The sequence below is a fragment of the Carcharhinus amblyrhynchos genome, chromosome 3 (genome assembly GCF_965287045.1).
Source record: "Carcharhinus amblyrhynchos chromosome 3, sCarAmb.v2.hapA, whole genome shotgun sequence".
Taxonomy (NCBI): Eukaryota; Metazoa; Chordata; class Chondrichthyes; order Carcharhiniformes; family Carcharhinidae; genus Carcharhinus; species Carcharhinus amblyrhynchos.
The window spans coordinates 82,891,272-82,915,785 of NC_137326.1; the positions used below are offsets into that span (position 1 = coordinate 82,891,272).

The following is a 24,514-nucleotide window of genomic DNA, read 5'->3' on the forward strand; positions in this document are numbered from 1 at the left end:
GGGGGAAGGCAGGCCCAATCATTCTCTGGTGAGTGGGGAAGGGAGGCAGGTCTGATGTATCTCTAGTGAGGGGGGGTGGTTGATGTGGGAGGCCCAATCATTGTCTGGGGGGGTTGAGGGGAGGCCCAAACTTTTTCTGGGGGAGGGGTTTTGGGGGAGGCCCAATCATTCTCTGCAGGGTGGGGGGAGGCCTGATTATTCTCTGTGGGGTGGAGGGAGGCCAGATGGATCTCTTGGGGCAGGGGGGCGGGGGAGGGGCGACCCCTGCCACTCTGCAGGCGATTGGTGGGGGGAAAGAAAGGATAGGCAGTTGTGATCAGTCTGGGTACCGGGGATAGATGGATAAGGGAGAAAGTTATGTCAGGGTGGGGAGATGTCTGTGGGGGCCATCATTTTCGCTTTTCATTTCTGGGCCACTTTATTCACTTTTTGCAGCCTGGAAGCAATGTGACAGGGCGCGTTTTTCAATTTTTTTTTGGTCACTGCGCATGCGCAGTTCAAAGCTCTGATCGTTTCGGGTCAGATAAGCCCCACCCACAGCACGATTCAGACTCACGATTGTTTTTCCAGGCGATGTGCAAAAGGGGGGGGCGCCTGAAAGCATATTTCCAAGTCAGATCTGAATTGCACCCAGATTCAGCACTTCGAATGAAAATGGTGAAAATGGTTGAATTCTGGACATGACATTTTCAAAAAATTGTCAATGTCACAGAGAGGTTGCAGAGGAGAGTTCCTAGAATGGGACAAGGAATGTGGGCTTCAACAACGTGGAGAGATTAGAGAAACTGGAGTTGTTTTCTTTCAGGAAGGAAAGTTTCAGCCAAAACACTGACTAAAAAGTTCAAGGGGAAATTTGATCACTGTGTTTGAAAGCATGTGCTGATTTCATTGATCAAATATGATGTTTTCCAGACGAAGTAGGATCGTTAAGCAGAAAACGCAGATTTCAGTTGATTAGCAAAAAATTCCAAGGCATTATGTGGAAAAGAAGAATCTACAGTTCGTTATGGAAAGTGAAATGCACCATCTGAAAGCAAATTCTGTGGTAACGTTCCAAAGGGAATTTGATGATTATTTTGCAGAGCAATGGAGGAAGAGGAGAAGGTGAATAATTGGATAGATCTACTTATAGCTTCCTGCTGTCACTTCACAAGCTGAACATACATATGATGCTAAATATGCAATGCTGATATACTATATGTGAAAAACATGAAACAAGCTCATTGCCTTAATAGATTCAATCATTTTCTCACTTCCTTCTTCATATCACTTTACACGAAAATAATGGAACATCTTTGATATATCACTGAAATATTCAGCACTGAACACTTTGAGATTTTGAACTCTTAAATTATTTATCAATCAGCTAAGTTGTGGGGGGATGGAGAATGTTTCCTCTTGTAGGAGAATCTAAATCTAGGGTCACTGTTTGAAAATACAGGGTTGCCCATTTAAAACAGAGATGAGGAGAGATTTTTTTCCACTTAAAGGATCATGACCTCTCTTCCTGAAAAGGTCATGGAAGCAGAGTGTTTGAATATTTTTAAGGTCGAGCTAAATAGTTTCTTGGTAAGCAAAGGCGTGCTAGATTATTGGGAGCAGGTGGTACGTAGATTTCAGGGTACTATCAGATCAGCCAAGATCCTATTAAATGGCAGAGTAAGTTGAGAGGCTGAATTGCCTACTGCTGCTTCTTGTTTGTATTAGGGTAAACAGATCATGAATAACCATGATTAGATCCCATCAAAGATGAAAATTAAGAAAAAATTATGCATTAGGATGCATGGATCTATCCCTTACCGAAGTGACAATTAGCAAAAACCTCACACATTAACACTGAACGGGTAATCCAGCAGTGATATACCTTTAAAACATCCTTATGCTTGTTTTCATGCATAACCTTAGGTGCTTGTAATAATTCAGGAAACCCAACTAGAAATGAACAGTAATTATTGCCAAATATAAAATAACATACGTAAGTCCCAACAAGTCCCAACTGGGCCAATAATTGTACATCCCCTTCCTGGTGTCTGCTTTATAAAGCGTTTGAGCAATGAGTTCCACCTGGGCAGGCCATTGTTTGTTACCAAGAGCACTCATATTCAGAGAGCCCCACAGAGAGATCAATTAGTGATTCACCATGGAATTCATGAGGGTTATTATAGTGTTATATTGAAAGGGGTCACATTGAAACAAAGTACTTTACAATGGCTCTATACTTTAATTAACTTGTGCATTCTTAACAGCATTTCAAGATTAGTGAAAGACATAACATGGGTTCAAAGTATGTTTTATTTAGTTCTTGTTAAACTTCTGAACGAATGCAGGCTTTGCGGCTACGCATACCGCCGTCTGGAGTACGCTTCTACAAATGTCCAATGGTTCTTTCTGCTCCTGGTCTTCCTCAGCTATAAAAAGGAAATTTGCAACAGTTTTGTGTTATTAAGACTGGCACATCAAATTCAATCCATTTTTAAGCGTTTGGCCACGTTACAGCAAAACATGTGTCATTTTATAGGTAGAAGTTGGAAATTGAGGATTCTTCAATTTCCCTTCTTCCCAGTTCTCAACTTTCCCATTCCTTCATGAATTCTTGAAACTTTACACACAATGGATGCCAGACTAAACAATGAGCAGAAATACTATAGAAAGGACATCCAACATTTTATAAAGTGACTACAATGACATTTGGTGAGGTCATGTGATCTGGTGTCATAGGGTCAGAATATCATGTGATCATGGGAACTGGGCATTGTTGGCTGGGTCAGCATTTATTGTCCATCACGAGTGAAGAGTCAACCACAGTTGTGGGCCTGGAGTCACATGTAGGCCAGACTAGGTGAAGACAGCACATTTCCTTCCCTAAAGAACATTAGAGAGCCAGATGGGTTTTTACAACAATTGACTATGATTTCATGGTTATCATTAGACTTTGAATTTCAGATTTTTATTGAATTTAAATTTCTTCTTCTCCATTTGAACCTGGAACCCCAGAGCATTACCCTGGGTCTCTAGATTACTAGTCCAGTGCCAATAAGACTATGCCACCATCTCCCCACCTCATTCAAAGAGACAAATTAGGAGTTTGCCCCAGAAGCATGAAAGCCCATGCAGTTCCAATATGGAATTAGCCCCAAGGTGGAGGCCGAATTTGAGACAATGGTAGAGTTGGGGGTATTGAAACCAGTGGCCACAAGCGAGTGGGCCGTGCCCATAGTCCTGTTCACAAAGACCAATGGATCAGTGATGTTATGTGCAGACTTTAAGATCACAAAGAACCTGAACCAATGCATGGAAGAGTATCCATTCTCCATCATTGAGAATCTCTTTAATGGCCTAGCTGAGGGAAAAAAAATTACAGAAATGTGCTTTCCCAAGCATATCTGCAAGTGGGAGTAGCCAAGGAGTCACAAGCACTATTAACGATTATCACTCAAAAAGGGTAGTTTCATTACAAACAACTGTCCTTTGGAATTACATTGGCTTTGGCCAATTTCCAAATGGAGCAAATTCTAAGTGGTCTGATGGAAGTCCAATGCTACTTTGATGATATAGTGCCACCAATGAGGAACATTTACGGAACCTGGAAGAGACGTCGAAGAGACTGCAGGAACATGGTCTACAGATTAGGGAAGACAAGTGCGAATTTTTCAAGGACTCAGTTGAGTACCTTGGTCATGTCATCGACTGTGAAGGGTTCAATAAGACATTGAATAAACTTGCAGCTGTTATGAAGGCACCTAGGCTGGCAAATGTGTCCCAGATGAGATCTTTTCTGGGACTTATCAATTATAGCAAATTTGTACCTCCAGATTTGGCAGTGGTTCTTCAGCCTCTGCATTGACAACTAACAAAAGTTCAGACATGGCAGTGGACACCAGAATGTGAGAGGGCCTACCAAGCAGCAAAGGAGGCATTAAATGAGCCTGGGGTTTTGGCACTTTAACCCAAAATTATCCTTTCAGCTGGTCTGTGATGTGCCACCATATGGTGTGGGAACAGTTGTATCCCATGTGATGGCCATCGAGGAAGACCGACCCATCGCTTTTGCATCTCGGTTGATCTCTAGGGCAGAAGAAAATTATGCTTAAATAGAGCATGATTTTGCTGAAGTAGAGGAGGTGGCATTTGGTATCATTTTCCTGTATGGCCGTAAATTTGTCCTGTTGACGGACCAGAAGCCACTCACAAAAATTTTGGGCCTCTATTGATGACTGCAGCGAGGTTGCAAAGGTGGGCATTGATGTTGTCAGGACATGAGTATGAGACCTGGTATTGCCAGTCAGACAAAAATACCAACACAGATGTGTTATCGAGACTGCCCTTGCCAGGGAACAGGGAGGATTTTGAGGAAACTGTAAAGATAAGGGGTGGAATTTTACAGCCTGCTTGAATGAGAATGGAAATTCCCACCAGAGGTCATCAGACATTTCTATTGTCCGCCTCTTGCACGTTCCGATTCCATGGTGGGCGAGGCGGTAAAATTCCAGCGAATGTATTTTTCCCAAGAGAATTAAGTTCCGACTACAGCTGCGAATGTTAAACAAGCCACAAGAAAAGACTGACTGAATCGAGTGATAGACCTCGTCCGGAAAGAAACAATTTAACACTGAAATGACCCAGAATTGTGATCCTATTTAAACCAATGGTGGGAAATGTCAGTATAGGATAGCTACTTGTTGTGGGGTATGCAGGTCATTATCCTGACTTCATTGAGGAGGAAGGTGCTGGAGCAGCTGCACCAAGGGAACCCAGGGGTGGTGCAAATAAAGGAGATGCCCAAGAATTATGTCTGGTGGCCAAACATTCTTGCTAGCATAAAAGGGAAAGCAGGGGCATGAATAGCATGCTCCAAAATTCAGAAAGCCCACCAGCATTGCTTTTATTTCCATTGGTATGGCCAAAAGGACCTTGGGAACACATCCATATCAATGTGGCTGGGCTGTTGGAAAACCACATGTTATTGGTGGTTATGGATGCGTACTCCAAATAGTCTGAGGTGATACGCATGAAATCCACTACCACAAAGGCACCCTGGACGGGCTCGATGACATGTTTGCCAAGTTTGGTTATCTGGAGTAAGTGATAAATGACAACGGACCACAAGTTATGTTGCAGGAATTTGAAGAGTACATGGAGCTAGATGGTATTCCACATGTAATGCCTGCACCACATCATCCGGCGCCGAATAGTCTAGAAGGGCGTTTTGTGCAGTCAGTTAAGCACTCCTTGGAGTTTTCAAGGGGAGCATGGTCATTGAGACGAAGAGTGAACCAGTTTCCAAAGGCGTATAGGAATACCCTGTATGCAACGACAAAATGTCCCTGGCGACGTTGATGCTGGGAAGACAGTTATGGGCAATATTCAATTTACTGAGACTGGAGGAGTCCAAACGAGCAGCGGAAAGAAATCAAGAGGCCCACATGGAGCAGCAAGCAGAACGTGCAAAACTGAGAACCTTTCAAAAGGACAAAGTAGTTCTAACTATGAACTATGTTTGGGGGAGAAGTGGGTTCCACCAGTAATATTAGCCAAGACTGGATCGTTGTCCTATACCATTGAAAACTTGAGACAATTTGGTTTGGCATAGGCATGCAGATCAATTACTGGTGACACCATATCGAGGGGTGGAAACAGCAGCTTGGGAGATGGAGATGTTGTAGTCAGATCTGGCAGAGGTATCAGAAAAAGGGAACATGGAGCCCATAGCTGTATCATAGTTTCTGCCGATATGCTGGGAGCACCGGTAGTGGTGACTGATGATTTGCAGATGGAAGAACTTCTGAGAGCGGATTCACCAGAGCCACAATTATTAGGAGAGGGACCTGAGGCCAGTTCCAGCTCCCAGGAAAGAACCCTACGGAACCGTCATCCTCCGGACCAACTGATCATGTCGATATAACATGTGTGGGAGGTCAAATGAATGTTTATTGCTGTTCGTACTATATAAATTCATGACCATCTATGTAAATAGTTAACTGTTATTTCTGTATAGGGGAGTGCTATTCTGAAGGAAGAACTGTTATGTATGCAGGCAAAAGGTGACCAGGGAGTAGGGGGGGTGCAGGGTTTGATGTGACCTGCCTGGGAATCAGCCTTACAGTCAGCTGAGGGCTGGAGTGTGAGTGGAACTGTTCATTAAATAAACATTGTTTGTTCCTGTGGCCTATCTCCATGTAAGTTCTTCAGGACTACCATCCAGCAATCTCTATATTAACACGTGGAGATTCTGCAGGCTGCCCTGGTAGGAGGTGGAGCTGTAGAGGAACCAGACATCAATGGTGAAAAGGAGACTGTCAGGGTTAAGAAATTATTAAAGGGGCGGAAGGTGACGGGGAGATGTGGATGTAGGTCAGAAGAGACTTGACAACAGGAGAAAAACTAAGAACATAAGCTATTTGAGCAGGAATAGGACAAATGGTCCTCTTATTCTGTTTTGCCATCCAACATGATCATGAATGATTTTCTGCTACAACTCCATTTCCACATCTGTTCCCTATGTCCTTTTATTTCTTGAATGACTAAACCTCTGGCGATCTCCGTCTGAAGTATATTCAATAATGTAACATCCACAATGCTGTTGGATGAAGAATTCCAAAGACTCTGAGAGCTAAATTATTGACCCTTTATCCTGAAACACTGCCCCCATCTGTTGGAATCCTGAGGCAAAATCAATATAAGAAGAAATTAGTTCTTGGGCAAGAAAGGCTGAAACAATGGGTCTATCAGTGTAGAACTGTTTGTGGATCTTGGGAAGGAAGTAGAATTGGGCTGTTTATCCTGGTGGACTGACGTTATGAGTCCAAAGCAGATAGCTCTCCAGAGGACATTAGGTCAGTGATGGTCTGTGAATGTTGGTTTGACATATGATGTGGGACCATTGTCAAGATGGAGGTTGGAGAATGTCTCAAAGAATTTATGGCCAGAGTGGAATCTAGAGAAATTTAGTATCAAATACCCGATGGGGTTTACTTTCAGCTTTGAGTGCAATTAGTGATTCCAGGGCAAATGACACCCTGTGTCTGTTTTGTAAAAAGTTTTTTACTCTGAGCTCCTACTCAGACAAATTTACATATTGCCAGTAGCAACATCTGGCAATATTGCAAAAAAACACAAATTATTTTACATCTGTCAATCTACCATTTGAGTTTTCTCATCTCAAATTACTTTCAAAAATTCTCAAAACTATTTTCAGTTAAATTGGAGCACATTTGTCACTTCCTTAGCAAATTTAGAAAGAAAATCAGTTTAAATCAATATCAATCCAAAACCTATGAGCAATTTAGTTTCAAATTATTGAAAATTACTTTAAAAAAATACAGAATAATGCTCTAGTTAGATATGTGCACATTGGTTACCATTAACTCTAAATGCCGATTGGGTAAGCTGCAAACTGCAACCTTTTGACAGTTAGTGTAGAAAAGTGCTAGTTTGTGATTCTAACCAATGGAGTGGAGTGAGAGGAGAGGGGTTTGGGTTGAGAGAAGATCCTAATCTTGCTGGGAGACCTCCTGCTTTCCCCTACAAATCCCATCCCCCACGGAGATCAGGACCCACACCTCCCCTCCGGAGTAGGCCATCTAGCCCCTCGAGTCTGCCCGCCATTCAATAAGATCAGGGCTGATCTGATAGTGGTTCAGTTCCACTTACCCGCCTGCTCCCCATAACTCTTAACTCCCTTATTGGTCAAAAATCTATCTATCTGTGCCTTAAACACACTTAACGAGGTAGCCTCCACTGCTTCAATGGGCAGAGAATTCCAAAGATACACTACCCTCTAGGAGAAGAAGTTCCTCCTCAACTCTGTTCTAAACTGACTCCCCCGATTTTGAGGCAATGCTCTCTAGTTTTTGTTTCCATTCTAAGTGAAAGTAATCTCACTGCTTCTACCCTTATATGTCTCAATAAGATCTCCCCTCAGCCTTCCAAACTCCAATGAGTACAGGTCCAGTCGACTCAATCTCTCCTCATAAGCTAACCCCCCCTCATCTCTGGAATCAACCTGGTGAACCTTCTCTGCACCCCCTCCGAAGCTAATATATCCTTTCTTAAATAAGGGGACCAAAATTGTACACAGTGCTCTAGGTGCGGCCTCACCAATACCTTGTACAATTGCAGCAAGACCTCCCTGCTTTTATATTCCATCCCCCTCGCGATAAAGGCCAATATTCCATTTGCCTTCTTGATCACCTGCTGCACCTGCCGACTGAGTTTTTGTGATTCATGCACAAGGACCCCCAGGTCCATCTGCACAGTAACATGTTGTAATTTTTCACCATTTAAATGATAGTTCATTCTACCATTATTCCTTCCAAAGTGGATAACCTCACACTTGCCAACGCTATACTCCATCTGCCAGACTCTTGCCCACTCACTTGGCCTATCCAAATCTCTCTGCAGTCTTCCTGTGTCCTCCACGCAATTTGCTTTCCCATTCAAATTTGGGTCATCCACAAACTTTGTTACCCTACACTCGGTCCCCTCCTCCAGATTGTCTATGTATATGGTAAACAGTTGAGGCCCCAGCACCGATCCCTGCGGCACACCACTAGTCATTGACTGCCAACTGGAAAAGCACCCATTTATTCTGACTCTCTGCTTTCTGTTAGATAGCCAATCCTCAATCCATGCTAACACTTTATCTCCAACTCCGTGTACCTTTATCTTATGCAGCAACCTTTTGTGAGGCACCTTATCGAATGTCGTCCGGAAATCTAAATACACCACATCTACTAGTTCCCCTCTGTCAACCGCACTTGTTATATCTTCATAAAAATCCAATAAATTTGTCAAACATGACTTTCCCTTCATGAATTCATGCTGTGTCTGCTTGATTGAACCATTCTTTTCCAGGTGTCCTGCTATTTCTTCTTTAATGATGGATTCCAGCATTTTCCCAACTACAGATGTTAAGTTAACTGGCCTGTAGTTACCCACCTTTTGTCTACCTCCCTTTTTTAAACAGTGGCATTACATTAGCTGTTTTCCAATCAGCTGGCACCTCCCCAGAGTCCAGTGAATTTTAATGAATTACAACTAATGCATCTGCTATTACTTCTGCCATTTCTTCTATTACCCTGGGATGCATTCCATCCGGACCTGGGGACTTGTCTACCTTTAGACCCATTAGCCTACCCAGCACTACCTCTTTAGTAATTGTGATCATTTTAAGGTTCTCACCCCCTACAGTCCCATGAATGTCAATTATTGGTATGTATTTGTGTCCTCCACTGCTAACACTGACACAAAAAAATTGTTTAAGACCTTGGCCATTTCATTGTTTCCCATTATTAAATCTCCCTTCTCATCTTCTAAGGGTCCAACATTTGCTTTAGCCGGTCTTTTCCGTTTTATATATTTGTAAAAACTTTTACTATCAGTTTTTATATTTTGTGCTAGTTTCATAATCTATCTTTCCTTTATTTATTGCTTTCTTTGCACTTCTTTGTTGTTTTTTTTTAATTTTCCCAATCTTCTAGTTCCCCAGTAATTTTGGCCACTCCCCATGCAATGGTTTTTAATTTGATACTCTCCTTTATTTCCTTAGTTATCCATGGCTGGTTATCCCTTTTCTTACATTCCTTCTTTTTCACTGGAATGTATTTTTGCTGGATTTAAAAATCCTCCACTGTTCCTCAACAGTCCCACTAACTAGTCTGTGTTCCCAGTCTACATTAGCAATTCCACCCTCATCCTATCGTACTCCCCCTTGTTCAAGCAGAGGCCACTGGTTTGGGACCCTACTTTCTCACCCTCCATCTGTATTAGAAATTCAACCATATTGTGATCACTCATTCCAAGAGGATCCTGCACAAGAAGATCATTAATTTTACCTGTCTCATTACACAGGACCAGATGCAAGATAGCTCGCTCCCTCATAGTTTCTTCGAACAGTATGTTACAGAACCTATCTCCACAGCATTCTAAGGACTCTTTCTGAAGTCCACCAAGTCCAACTTGAGTTGACCAATCAATATGGAGGTTAAAATCCCCCATGATTATTGCTGTTCCATTTTTGCACGCAACTGTTATTTGCCCACCAGTGATTTCTTTTCCCCTTACTATTCCTTATCTCCACCCACATTGATTCCACATTTTGATCCTTAGAACCTATATCATCCCTCACTACTGCCCTGATGTTATCCTTAATTAACAGAGCTACCCCGCCTCTTTTTTCTTCCTGTCTATCCTTCCGAAATGTCTGATATCCCTGGATATTCAGTTCCCAGTCCCGGTCACCCTGCAACCACCTTTCTGTGGCCACTAGATCACACCCATTTGTATTGATTTGCGCTGTCAACTCATTCACTTTGTTTCGAATGCTACGTGCATTCAGGTAAAGTGTCTTTATGTTAGTCTTTCTTACTGGACCTGATTTGTTAGTGCATTCCTCTGTTTGCATGCTCTGTCCCTTCCTGTTGCAAACTGGTTATTCTTCCCCAGACCATTTCCCTGCACTGTATTGACCACCTCCCTTCTCATGCTTGTCACCTTTTTTACTCTGCCTGAGGTTAGATTCCTGTCACCTTCTATACTCTCTGTCCTATTATGTGGTCTGGAAACATTACTAATCTCTCCTGAGCCCATGGCTCCTTTAACTAGTTGAAGGCCACAGGCTGCATCTGGATAACAGGGAGCTGTCTGGTCGGGGGCAGGTGCCCATCAGCCTAAGGAAGTGCCCAGGGCAGAGTTGATGGAGAGCCCAGCAGTTCAAGACATGCATGTCCTTCGAAGGGCTGCCAGACAGCGTGTGCCATCGCAGGCTCTGGCTCAGCAAGGAGATCATGTGGCACCTCTGTCAGGTCCCCAAGGACCTGGCACCTCATGGTACAGGGGGACTAAAGAAAACTAAAGAACAAAATCAGCCCGGGAAACAGGCCCTTCGGCCCAACGAGCCCACGCCTGCTGGCAGTGAAGGTTACGTGGCCCTCAACCTTTACACAACTGGGTCCATTCACGCAGCCAACAGGGATCTTTGTGGGATTGCCCAGTCAAGTGTGTCCACGACGAGGGGTTAGATGCCCTGTTCACCCAAGCAGGCCAGTACATCCATTTCAATGTGGGCCAGGCCCCTTAGGGAGCCCGGGCCGCAGGTTTTGCTATCATCACCGGAATGCCAAATGTGCAGAGCGCAATCGATCGCCCACACATCGCCTTGCAGTTCCCAAAAACACCAGTCACCGCAGTTCTTGAACAAAAAGGGTTTCCACTCCCTAAATTTTCAAATGGTCTGTGACCACAATATGAACTTCATGCACGTGTGTGCATACCAACGGGGAGTGTGTGTGATAGCTTTATTTTGCGGAGCTCTGACATCCCTGGCCCCTTTGAGTTACTAGTCCAAGCAGAAGAGTGATGACAACTCACCATGCAGCGCACTGTGATGTTGCCCCGGTGCAAGCCAAATCTGACTCCTACCTGCTTTCTGCATGCACACTGGTGCTTGGGCTTGGGTCACCAACGTCTGCTGCAACGCCCTGGGAATTGGGGTTGGCAGCTGTTTGGGGAGCAGGGGGGGTGCAAGGGGGTGCAGAGGGTGTTGGGGATGCCATGCCAGGTTGTGTGACACAGTGAGCCTGAAGGAACCTACTGCTGGTACAGTTTGGTGCGAGTGTGTGGAATGCCACGCCAGTCAGAAATATGGCACAGATGCTCACATATGGTGATCTCATATTCAGTGGGCTGAAGGTCTCCCCCACGTAGAGCAATGCTCTGAGCATCCACCTGTTTTATAGTGCTGTTAATATTGGCACTTACATAGAAACATAGAAAATAGAAGCAGGAGTAGGCCATTCAGTCCTTCGAGCCCACTCCACCATTCATTTTGATCATCAAATTCAATATCCTGATCCCCCCTCCCCCCAATATTCCTTGATCCCTTTAGCCCCAAAGCTATATCTAATTTCTTCTTCAACCTGTTGGCCTCAATTACTTTGTGGTGGTAGTGAATTCCACACATTCACCACCTTCTGGGTGAAGAAATTTCTCCTCACCTCAGTTCTACTCCAGGTGTGGTCTCATCAACACTCCATACAATTGCAGTAAAACATCTCTATTCCACACACTCACACCAAACTGTACCAGCAGTAGGTGCCTTCAAGCTCACTGTGTCGTACAACCTGGCATGGCATCCCCAACACCCTCTGCAGCCCACCGCCCCCACCACCCCCCCACCACTCACTCCCCAAACAGCTGCCAACCCCAATTTCCAGGGCATTGCAGCAGACATTGGTGACCCAGGCCCAAGCACCAGTGTGCATGCAGAGAGCAGGTAGGAGTCAGATTTGGTTTGCACCAGGGCAGCATCATAGTGTGCTGCAAAGCGAGTTGTCATCACTCTTCCGCTTGGATTATTAACTCAAAGAGGCCGGGGAAGTCAGAGCAATGTCAAACTATAACCCCTAGTTCTGGACTCCCCTACCACTGGGAACATTCTTTCTGAATTTACCCCATTTAATCTTGTTAGAATTTTATATGTTTTTTATGAGATCCCCTCTCACTCTTCTAAACTCCAGTGAATATATTCCTAACTGATTAGTCTCTCTTCATATGGTAGTCTGCCATCCCAGGAATCAGCCTGGTAAACCTTTGCTATACTCCCTCTATAGCAAGGACATCCTTCCTCAGATAAGGACATCAAAACTGCATACAACACTAACCTCACTAACACCCCATACAATTGCAGTAAAACATCTCTAGTCCTATCTCAAATCCTCTTGCTATGAAAACCAACATGCAATTTGTCTTGTTTACTGCCTGGGGAGTAAAGGCTCATAGGTTGGGTATACCACCAACTGTCTTCTCCTGCTCATAGCAATCATGGTCATCTCCTCCTGTGGGGACAGAGTGGGAGGATTGTAAGCCTGATGGCTGAAAAGGCACAGGATCTTGGGGTGCAAAGGTTGAGGATCGCAATGCAAGGTCTGTTAAGGTTGTGCCTCAGCCAGAAGGGGCTGTGGCAGAGGATGTCGGAGGGGTTGGAGGCAGGTGTTAGTGGGTCAGGTGCTGGAAGGCCGCAGGGTGAATGTTGCCTGAATGAGGTCATTCAGTTGCTTCTTGTATTGGTGGCCAGTCCTACATGCCAATGCACAGGTACTGACTACCACTGCCAACCAGGCCACATTGCCTTTCTGACCCCCGGCTACTTGCCCTTCTGGGGGAAGAATGTATTCTTTCTCCCCTCCATCCCATCTAGCAGACGGCTCAGCTAACTCTCGGTAAACATTGGAGCAATTCTCCGAGGTGCCATCTTCCTGACGTGAATACCTGTGTGTCCATCATTACAGTTCATACAGAGCTCTCCTTTCTTAAGGGAGTTCAGCTGCAGGCAGTCTGCGTTGGTCACGCACTCGGAGGGTCCATTCCAGTGCAAATAATTAGAAGCTGTTTTGCTGTAACAGGGGGAGGGGCAGGGAGAGGGAATTCTGCAGGGAGGTGATTGGGGAGGGGCAGGGAGAGGGGAGCTTTGCAGGGGTGGTGATCGTGAAAGGGCAGGGAGAGGAGAATCTGCATGGGAGATAATGCGGGAAAGGGAACTCTGCAGGGTTGGTAATGAGGCGGGGAGGGTAATGTCCATATTAATAATCATTTCACACAGTCCTGTTGTGAAGCAGGTCCTGTAAATTCCCCATTTCATTGTATGATGTTTTAATTAGAATAATTATTGCAATGGTATAGAAAATTAGGATTCCTGTCCAGGAACCAAAAAAAATTGCATTTATCAGTAAAAGTTCAAATGATAATAATTACTTCCAGGTATTGGTCCTCCTCCTGGCAAGCGGAGTACGCACAAAATTGTGGATCTATTCTTGATTTGATAATCCGACAATGTCTTTTCATCCTCCAGTTCCACACCTGCATGAAGAAGGCGCCAATCATGAGTAGTATGGTCTAGGAAAAAAGAGCAAAAATCAAATCTAAACAAACCAGCAAGCACATCCTAAACACCACCATTAATAATTATTCTGATTTTAAGACTGAGATCAAGCATCACTTTCAAAACAGCTGCATGCATTTAAATTAACTTAATGGACTGGACACCCAAACTTAGCGGCATTTCCCCCTTCGCCACCACGTTCGCCCGTCCAGATTCAGAGTGAAACAGATATGGTCCGCAAAGGTCTGATTCGGGTGCCCCAGCTTCTGAAGAGGTAAGTTCAGAGCTTCCAATGGCTCTCTGACTCAGATCGGTGGTAGGGGGCACGGAGGGAGGTGGGTCAGATTGTTCTCTGATTGGGGGTGGGGGGGAGAGGTGGGTCAGATGGCTCTCTTGTGGGAGGAGAAGGGAGGTGGGTTAGATTGTTCTCTGGTGGGGGTGGGGGGGTGGAGGAGGGAGGTGGGTCAGATCATTCTCTGGTGGAGGGAGAAGGAAGGTGGATCAGATGGCTCTCTGGTGGGGGGGGAAGGGAGGGCCCACTGCCACTCTGCATGCGATTGGTGGGGGGAAAGGGGGGTAAGTGGCCGTGATTAATCTAGGTTGCAGGAGGTAGGGGAATAAGGGGAAAAGGAATGTTTTGGGGTGGGATGTCTTTGGGGGCTGGGGCGAGGCATTATCAGACCCAGGAATGAGGTGGCAGAGGAGTGTTTTTCAAATTTTTTTTTACTGCGCATGCACAATTGTAGGCTCCAATCGGAGCACAGGCTTCTGCAGCACGATTCAGAATCGTTGCTTTTTTTCTCAGGCAGGGTGTGTATGTGGACGCCTAAGAATAGGTTTAAAAATCGGATTTCAAACACTCCCAGGTTCAGCATTTTGGTTCAAAATGGTAAAATCGGGCCCCAGTGTATCAAAATAATGCAATTCTGTCGTCATACATTCAGTTGCTTTCCCATTGGGTACATAGAACGTGGTGGTGGTGGGGAAAGGGTGCAATTTTTAACTTGGCGAGTTAGATTACCCACCCAACTGTTATCACATTCATTAGGAAAGATCATTCATTGCTCTCATTACTCACGTCCTGACAGGTTCTCTAACACAGTTTTCTTCAGTTTGGAGATTGTCATCTCATTAAATTCTGTCTCAGAATGGGAGATATTAACACACAACGTTCGGCCTTTTAGCCCAACTACACGCAAGTAGTACATTTTCCCTATTGTACAATCACAGAGACTGTGAAAGATGCACTGTCCTTTCCTTAGCTGTACAAGCTTATACAAGTTTGTTTTTCACTTTCAGTTTCAATTAGTTTGGAACTAGTTACGCAACACTGAACAATCGCACTGTCACGTGACTAAAGAGCTTCCTTAAATGTTCCGCCCCAGATTTTAATGACTAAATCGTGAAATGCTTTGGGACGATTGTACAACACAATACAATAACCATTGCACAGTTTAAAAGGAAGTGTGATATCTTACCATGTGGGAGGGGTGGTAAAGTCATAGAATCTCTCAAGTGCAGGAGGAGGCTATTCGGCCCATCAAGTCTGCACTGACTCTTTGCCACAGTAATTTACGCAGGCTCTCTCCACCTTCCTATCCCCCTAACCCCACACATTTACCATGTCTAATCCCCCTAACCTACTCATCTTGGGATACTTGGACAATTTTTACCATGGCCAATCCACCTAACCCGTAAATCTTTGGAAACCGGAGTACTCAGAGGAAAGCCACACAAACACGGTGAGAGCATGAACTCGGCACTGTGAGACAGCAGTGCTAACTATTGTGCCACTGTGACCATGATTTCCCTTTCGTAAATCCATGTTACTCTATCTAATTCTACCCTTATTTTCTAGCTGTCCAATTATCTTGTCCTATGTTATGGGTTCTAGCATTTTCCCTAACACCAGTGTCAGATCAATAGATCTGTAGTTCCTTGTTTTCTCTCTCTCTCATTTCTTAAATAGTGCCATTACATTTGCTACCTTCTAATCTGAAGGAACTGTTCCAAAGACTATGAGCTCCATTTTACCACAAGTTGCGACCGTTTTCAGGTGCAACAACTTGGTAAGGATGGGCATGAGGCGACTAGCAGGATCTGCGACTTCCTCTGTGCTGGTTCCTTCCTTACCAAGGCCTGAAAATTGCCATGATCCGAACCACACCTGAATCGGGTGTGATGGCCATTTAATGCATTTTCATGCATTTAAATTGACTTGATGGGCTGTACATCCAACTTTACTGGCACTTCCCCTTTTACCACTGCATTTGCCCATCCAGTTTTGGTGCAATACAGACATGCTCTACATGTCTTCAAGCGCTCCAGCTAGTGATGAGTTAAGTGCCGAGCGTCTGACGGTTCTCTGCTTAGGATTGGTGGCAGGGGTGGGGTGGGTGGGGAGAGCTGGGTCCAATGGCTCTCTACTTGAGATCGGTGGGGGAGGGGAGGAGGGGGGTCTGCTACCACTCTGCCTGTGATCAGTGAGGGGGAAGGGGGGGCTTCACTGCCACTCTGCCTGTGATCAGTGAGGGGGAAGGGGGGGCTTCACTGCCACTCTGCCTGTGATCAGTGAGGGGGAAGGGGGGGCTTCACTGCCACTCTGCCTGTGATCAGTGAGGGGGAAGGGGGGGGATCTGCTGCCACACTGTCTGTGATCGGTGAGGGGAAGGGGCCCGCGTTAGGTCTGAGGGGGTGAGGGGGATAAGGGGGTCAGTAATGATGTGGGGGTAAGCCAATGTCTGTGGGGGTCAGGGGGAGGCATTATCTGGCCCGGGAGCAATGTGGTAGCGGAGCCGCATTCTATCCTTTTATTTACTGCACATGCGTAGTTGGAGGCATCGATCAGAGCTGCAGGATTTTGGGCCCCACCTGAAGGCCGCAGTATGATTCAGAATTGCTGATATTTTTACAGGCGGACTGCATTTGGGGGCCTAAGAATGGGTCTAAAAGTCAGATCTGAAACACTCCCAGTTTCAAGTCCACTCAGCATTTAGAATCAAAATGGTAAAATAAGGCCTATAACTTTTGAAAGATGTTCTCCAACGATCTAGTATCTCCAGTATGATCTCTTTCAGCATTTTGGGACATAGGTTATTCAGTCCAGGGGGTTTATCTACTTCAAGTGGCATTAATTTTTTAGTACTAATATTAATAGTTTGCATTTCTTCATTTCCACTGGTCCTTTGATTCTCCATTACTTCTGGGAATTTTAGTGTTTTCCTCCATGAAGACAGAATGAACTATTTGTTTGGTTTGTTCGCCACTTCTTTATCCCCTATTGTAAATTTTCAATGTACTGCTGCAGAAAACCAGCTTGCACACATCTTATTAACAGAATTACTTTCCTTCCTGAATGTCACATACCCTGATATATTCAGGCCCCAACAATGGTTTCCAGTTGTAGGCATGTCTCTGTGATGGTGATCAATTCATACACATGCATCTTTATGTGAGCTGACAATTCATCTATTTAACTGCCAATGCTGTGGGGTATGCACAGAGCGCATTTTTTACTTTTTTTTACTTTTTTTTACTGTTTTTGTAAACTTTGGCTCTATCTGCTGCCACACACCTAAGTTTTCAATCACTGTGCTTTCCTGCCATATTCTGGTTAAGTTTATCAATTGTCATTTATTAATTGTGATTTATTTGATCTTCCCCTACATTGTTTACTTCATTCATGGAACATGGGCACAGCTGGCTGCCCAGCATTTATTGCCCTTCCCTCGTTGCTTGAGGGCAGATGAGAGTCAACCACATTGCTGTAGTTATGGAGTCATGTGTAGCCCAGACTGGGTAAGGACAGCAGATTTCCTTCCCTAAAGGATCTGAGTGAACAAGATGGGCTTTTCCAACAGTTAACAATGGTTTTGTGGTCATCAGTAGATTCTTAATTCTAGATATTATGTATTGGATTCAAATTCCACCATTTCCCGTGGTGGGATTCAAACCCAGGTTCCCAGAACATTAGCTGCATTTCTGGATTAATAGTCTAGTGATAATACCACCAGGCCATTGTCTCTGTGCAGAGAACTGTATCTATCTACTGCCTAAACTGTCTCCTATCATTGCCACATTACTCTTTGCACCCCCCAGTTAACCAACATCTTTCACCATGGTGCCAATCTTAGCCCATTCACCCACTTTGCAGCTCTTCTCCTCATTCACATAGGTAACAGGAAACCTTGAACCTGTTGGACAAGTACTATATCAATACAAGGTAGTTTCTCTTCCCTGCATGACTCATAGTCACCTCTTCCTGTCCTGACCTAACCCAAGGGGAGTGACTGGCTCCTAGCACAAAGTGTCCCGATAACTCTCCTTGTCCATGGTGCCTGATAGTGTCTACAACTCAAATTCCAGCTCAGCAACTCAGAACCAAATCTGCATAAGCTGTAGACACTTTCTGCACATATGTTTCTGGGATTTCAGAGCATTGTAAAGAGGTGTCAAGTGCTTATGGTTTCTGCTACTGATATTTTAAAGAGCCTATGGAGGCCATAGAAGAATCATAGAATCCCCACAGTGCAAAAAGAGGCCATTCAGCCCATCAAGTCTGCACTGACTCTTTAAAAGAGCATCCTATCCAGGCATTGCTCCCAACCTTTCCCATAAACCCATGCATTTACTATGGCTAATCTACCCAAACTACACAGTCCTGGAAGGCGTCTATCCTCACACTGGAGCTGGCCAGTTTGGGAGCACATGGGTGAAGGCCAGTGAGCTGCTTCAAACTGCACTCTTATTCTATACCGATAAAATTGGGAATGCTGGGAATGGGCCAGGAATCCCAGAATCAGGACCAAGTTGCCATTTTTAAAGGTTCACGTAATCTTGCAGACTCTGTGAAAATCCAGCCTATTGAACACTTAAGCCAGCAAGTTACACCAAACAGTTACAAATCATTGGTCAGCCCCTTGTTGGAGTATTGTGTTCATTTCTGGGCACTATATTTTTGGAAAGATGTCAATGCCACCAAGGGGAGAATCAGTAGAATGAGAGGAAGGGATGCGGCCTTTAGTAATGTACAGAGATGAGAGAAACTGGGGTTGTCTCCTTCATGAAGAAAAGTTTAAGACAAATTTTGATAGATGTGTTTGAAGTTATGAATAGCTTTATTAGTTGAAAGAACACTTCTACAAGAGAAAGATCTAAGAATGAATTTTCCCATTCCCCCCACTACAGGAATTGTAATGGGCAGGGGACAGATTATGGAAAGGTCTGTTGACCTTGGGCAGGATTTTCTGGTTTCGGGGAAAGTGCGGGCCACCCGTAATTTTACAAGCAGCCATTAGAGTCTGCATGTATAAACAAGCAAATAAATGATGCATGCAGGAATGGAACGGCGATAATTATGGGGGATTTTAATCTACATATTGATTGGTTGACCCATGTCGGATGCGGTGGGCTTGAGGAAGAGTTCTTGGAATGCTGCCGGGATAGTTTCCTTGAACAGTGTGTGATGGAACCGACGAGGGAGCGAGCTATCTTAGATCTGGTGTTATGTAATGAGGCAGGTAGAATTAGGAATCTTCTTGTGAGGGATCCTCTTGGGACGAGCGATCATTGTATGGTTGAGTTTTTGATGCAGATGGAGGATGAGAAAGTAGGGTTCAGGACCTATGTCCTCTGTTTGAACAGAGGGGAGTACGATAGGATGAGAGAGGAATTGGCAAATGTAGATTGGGGGCGCAGATTGGTCGGTAAGACTGCTGAGGAACAGTGGAGGATCTTTAAGGAGATCTTTTTTGGTGCTCAGCAGAAATTTATTCCAATGGTAAAGAAGGAACGTAGAAGAAGGGATGATCAGCGTGGTTATCGAAGGAAATAAAGGAGAGTATTAAATTCAAAGCTGATGCGGTTGGAGTGGCTAAAAGTAGTGGGCGAGTAGAAGATTGGGAGAGATTAAAAAATCAACAAAGATTGACGAAGAAGTTGACAAAGAAAGGAAGGAGGGACTATGAAGCTAAACTAGCACTAAATATATAAAAGGACGGTAAGAGTTTTTATAAATATATAAAGAGGAGGAGGCTGGCTAGAGTGAACGTTGGACCCTTAGAGGATGAGAAGGGGGACTTAGTGGTGGAGGATGAGGAAATGGCTGAGGCCTTAAATAAGTTTTTTGCCTCGGTCTTCACGGAGGCGGACGCAAATAGTTTGCCGGGTATTAAAGATAGAAGGATGGTAGGAGTTGAGGGCCTGAATGCGATTACTGTCACTAGAGAGGTAGTGCTTGATAGACTAGCGGGACTGATGGTGGACAAGTCCCCAGGACCGGATGGAATGCATCCCAGGGTTCTGAAGGAAATGGCAGAGGTGATAGTGGATGCCTTAGTGATTATTTACCAAACTTCGCTGGATTCCGGGGAAGTGCCGGAAGATTGGAAAACAGCTAATGTTACGCCGCTGTTTAAAAAAGGTAGCAGGCAAAAGGCAGGGAATTATAGGCCGGTTAGTTTAACGTCTGTTGTTGGAAAAATGCTTGAATCTGTCATCAAAGATGAAATACCGAGGCATCTTGAGAAGAATTGTTTGATACAGCAGACGCAGCACGGATTCGTTAAGGGGAAGTCATGTCTGACAAATTTATTGGAATTCTATGAGGATGTGACTAGTGTGGTAGACAGAGGGGAACCGGTGGATGTGGTGTTTCTCGATTTTCAGAAGGCGTTTGATAAGGTGCCGCACAAAAGGTTGCTTCAGAAGGTGAGGGGGCATGGAGTTGGGGGTAAGGTGTCAGCGTGGATAGAGGATTGGCTGTCTAATAGGAGGCAGAGAGTTGGTATCAATGGGTGCTATTCTGATTGGTGACTAGTGGAGAGCCGCAGGGATCGGTGCTGGGGCCTCAACTACTTACCATTTATATAGATGATCTGGAGGAGGGGGCTGAGTGTAGGGTGTCGAAATTTGCTGATGACACGGAGATAAGTGGAAAAGCAAATTGTGTGCAGGGTGTGGAAAGTCTGCAGAGGGATCTAGATAGGCTGAGCGATTGGGCGAGGACCTGGCAAATGGAGTACAATGTTAGCAAATGTGAGGTTATCCACTTTGGCAGGAATAATAGTAGGAGGGATTACTATTTAAAGGGTGAAAAGCTGCAGCATGCTATGGTGTAGAGGGACCTGGGGGTCCTTGTGCATGAGTCGCAAAAACCCAGTCTGCAGGTGCAGCAGGTGATCAAGAAGGCGAATGGGATGCTGGCCTTTATAGCGAGGGGGATAGAATATAAAAGCAGGGAGCTCTTGCTGCAACTGTACAAGGCACTGGTGAGGCCGCAGCTGGAGTACTGTGTGCAATTTTGGTCGTCGCACTTGTGCAAGGATATTTTGGCCTTGGAGGGAGTGCAGAGGAGGTTCACTAGACTGATACCAGAGATGAGGGGGTTGGACTATGAAGAGAGGCTGAATAGAATGGGTTTGTACTCATTGGAGTTTAGAAAGATGAGGGGGGATCTTATAGAGACGTATAAGATAATGAAGGGGATGGATAGGGTAGAGGTAGAGAGATTCTTCCCTCTCAAAGGACAGCAGGACTAGAGGGCACAGCCTCAAGATAAGGGGGGGACAGTTTAGAAATGAGTTGAGGAGGAACTTCTTCACTCAAAGGGTGGTGAATCTCTGGAATTCTCTGCCCATTGAAGTGGTGGAGGCTACCTCACTAAATATATTTAAGACACGGGTAGATAGGTTTTTGGTAGGCAAGGGAATTGAGGGTTATGGGGAGAAAGCGGGAAAGTGGAACAGAGCCACTTCAGATCAGCCATGATCTTATTGAATGGCAGGGCAGGCTCGAAGGGCTAAATGGCCTACTCCTGCTCCTATTTCTTATGTTCTTATTTTCTTATGTCAAACAAACAGCCATTTAAAAAAAGTAGCAGAAAGATTTGCCAGGAAACAAAAGTGTTTGCAGTATAGGGGGATTCCTGCTCCAATTACAGTGTCCAGTACCCTCTGAACAGATAACTTGTGCACATGGTAAAAGATGCAACAAATATGGGAAATGGAATCAATACCATAGCAGCTTTCTTCTGCCGTCAGCCATGTGGTCGTTAGTTGGTCCTCCGGGGGAAGGAGTATCAACAAGATGAATGAACTGGAGCTCAGCTAAAGCAGCTAAGTTACTGAGCCTCCAACAACACTCTATTCTGAGAGTGTAGACACCATCACAGAAAAGGGTGAGATCTTCTCCACCCTCAATGTATTTAACAGCAACGCAAAACTGAAAGATTGATAATGGAGCAAAGTGTAACATATTGTCCAGCTAAATGTTACAGGAACTAGACCCTTATGCAATACCAGACCCCAATACCCAGGTGAACTTTGTGATTTATACTGAACAAACCATCCGCACTGAAGGTGTAGCTACTCTCCATTGCACTCAGTGTTGTTGACCAGAATATAAGGCCAATATTAGGTCTTTAGGACAGCATCACATTGGGGCACATTCAACATGGTCCAGAAGTGCATTCTTTACAACGTCAGGCCCCAGAGATGAGATCTTACAAAGTCCTCTTCAACTGTGGCATTGGTAAGCTACCAGTTGTATACTGCATGGGAATAGATGAGTCGGTACCACCACAAAGCAGAAAGTAGTCAATGAGCTCCATCAGACAACAGCACTAGGTGTCATAATTCCCATAGACGAAGCCACGGAATGGGCTTCAGTAATGGTGACCACAGTTAAAAGAACAGATGGCACAGTCAGGATATGCATTGACCCAGTGCATGTGAATGAAGTGCTGCTCAGCCCACATTATCCTGTGAGGATATTGGAACAGATGATTGCAGGCATGCCAAATGCCAAGGTATTCAGCATACTCAGTATGAAATGTGAGTTCTGGCATATCCCGTTAGATGAAGAATTTGCAAAGGATTCAGAGACCTTGAGGTATCAGGTAGGCAGATACTGTTTTCTTCATATACCCTAGGGGATCTGCAAGGGAGTGCATAAAGCAACTCATAGCAGATCAACCTTGTGAGATCATTGTTGACGATATCCTAGTTTGGGGTCATACTGTTCAAGAACATAATGCACATCTTCATCTTGTCCTTGACAGAATTAGGGCTGCCCAAACCTGCAAAATGTGGACTCAGGGTCAACCTCATAAGAGCCATTTGCTCACAGCCAATTGGGTAAAGCCCATTCTAGGCAACACGATGGCTACACATCACATGGCTATTCCTGTGGACCAGCATGCTCTTCAGTGCTTCCTTGATATGACAATATCTTTCTAAGTTCATAGTGAGGTCACTGCCCTCTTCACCAACTTCTCTTCCAACAGTGCTCTTAAGTAGGCACTTGCAGCAGCGCTACCATATTTTGACATTTGATTACCCATACTTATAGCAGCAGACATGGTGCAATCTGCACCCAGAATGGCAATCCAATAAGCCTTTTCTTGAAGGGCTCTCACTGATTCAGAAACTCATTATGCACAAATTGAAAAAAGGAACTCCGTGCTTTAGTCTTTGCCTGTCAGAAATTTCATCACTGATCGTCCTGCAACTGTTGAAAGAGGTCATCAGCTATTCATAATAGCTTATAACAGCCTCTCCACACTGCATCTGCTTGGCCACAATGCACAGTGCTAAAGCTGCAACATTACAATCGTGATGTTGTCTGTAAACATGGGGAGTTGTACTTGGCTGATGCCCTTCTTACCCACTACAGATCAGTCAGGTCATGAATTAGACATAGACATCACATTAATAAAGGTACGGTCCTTGTCAAATTCAGGAACTCCAAGATGCCTTGTGCGTAGAGATTACATACAGACAATTGCACAATGTCATCATGAGGGGCTGACCAGATCCTCAAGAGAGTTTCCTCATGAGCTCCACACAGCTCTTTGCTATCATAGATGAAATAACCATACAGGATGGACTGAAACTGCATGGCTGGCGATTTGTTCTCCCTAGTTTGCTTCAGAGATACTACACCCGACAGTTTCACCAGGGCCTTCCTGGGTTGGAAGCAGCCAGATACAGGCCAAGGACTTACTGCATTGACCCTCCATGTATGCAGACATGGAAAGGCAAGTCTCCAGATGTGCACCATGCAATGTACACAAGCTGCATCAAGCACAAGAACTCTTGCATTCACATGAGTGCCTGGACCTGCCATGATTGTTTACAGCAGCTGAAATCTTCACATGGAATAGTAAACAACATTTAGGAGGGACTTTTCCCATCCTGCTTGCTACGGGAATCGTAGCAGGCTGGGAGCGGACCATACAAATGTCCATTGACCTCGAGTGGAGTTTTCTGGTTTTGGGGCGAGCGCAGCCAGAAAATCCTGCCCTTAGCCTTAGTTGGTTTATATTCTGGACGGTTTGGACTGGACTACCAGAGGGGTGGCACAGTGGTTAGCACTGCTGCCTCACAGCGTCAGGGACCCAGTTTCAATTCCGGCTTCAGTCGCTGTCTGTGCAGTCTGCACGTTCTCCCCATGTCTGCATGGGTTTCCTCTGGGTGCTCCTGTTTCTTCCCACAGTCTGAAAGAAATGCTGGTTAGATGCATTGGCCATGCTAAATTGTCCTTTATTATACATGAACAAGCGCAGGAATGTGGCGGCTTGAAGATTTTCACAGTAACTTCATTGCAGCGTTAATGGAAGCCAACTTGTGACACTAATAT

General features: G+C 44.8%; 1 long non-coding RNA gene across 1 annotated transcript; it reads right to left on the reverse strand.

Annotated features, from left to right (window-relative positions):
- Nucleotides 1-2,150: 2,150 nt before the first annotated feature.
- On the reverse strand, nt 2,151-13,803 carry LOC145340896 (uncharacterized). Its single transcript, XR_013886318.1, has 2 exons — nt 13,750-13,803; nt 2,151-2,408 (listed from the first exon to the last, which is right to left on the reverse strand). It is a non-coding gene; the product is annotated as an uncharacterized LOC145340896 (long non-coding RNA).
- Nucleotides 13,804-24,514: the final 10,711 nt, after the last annotated feature.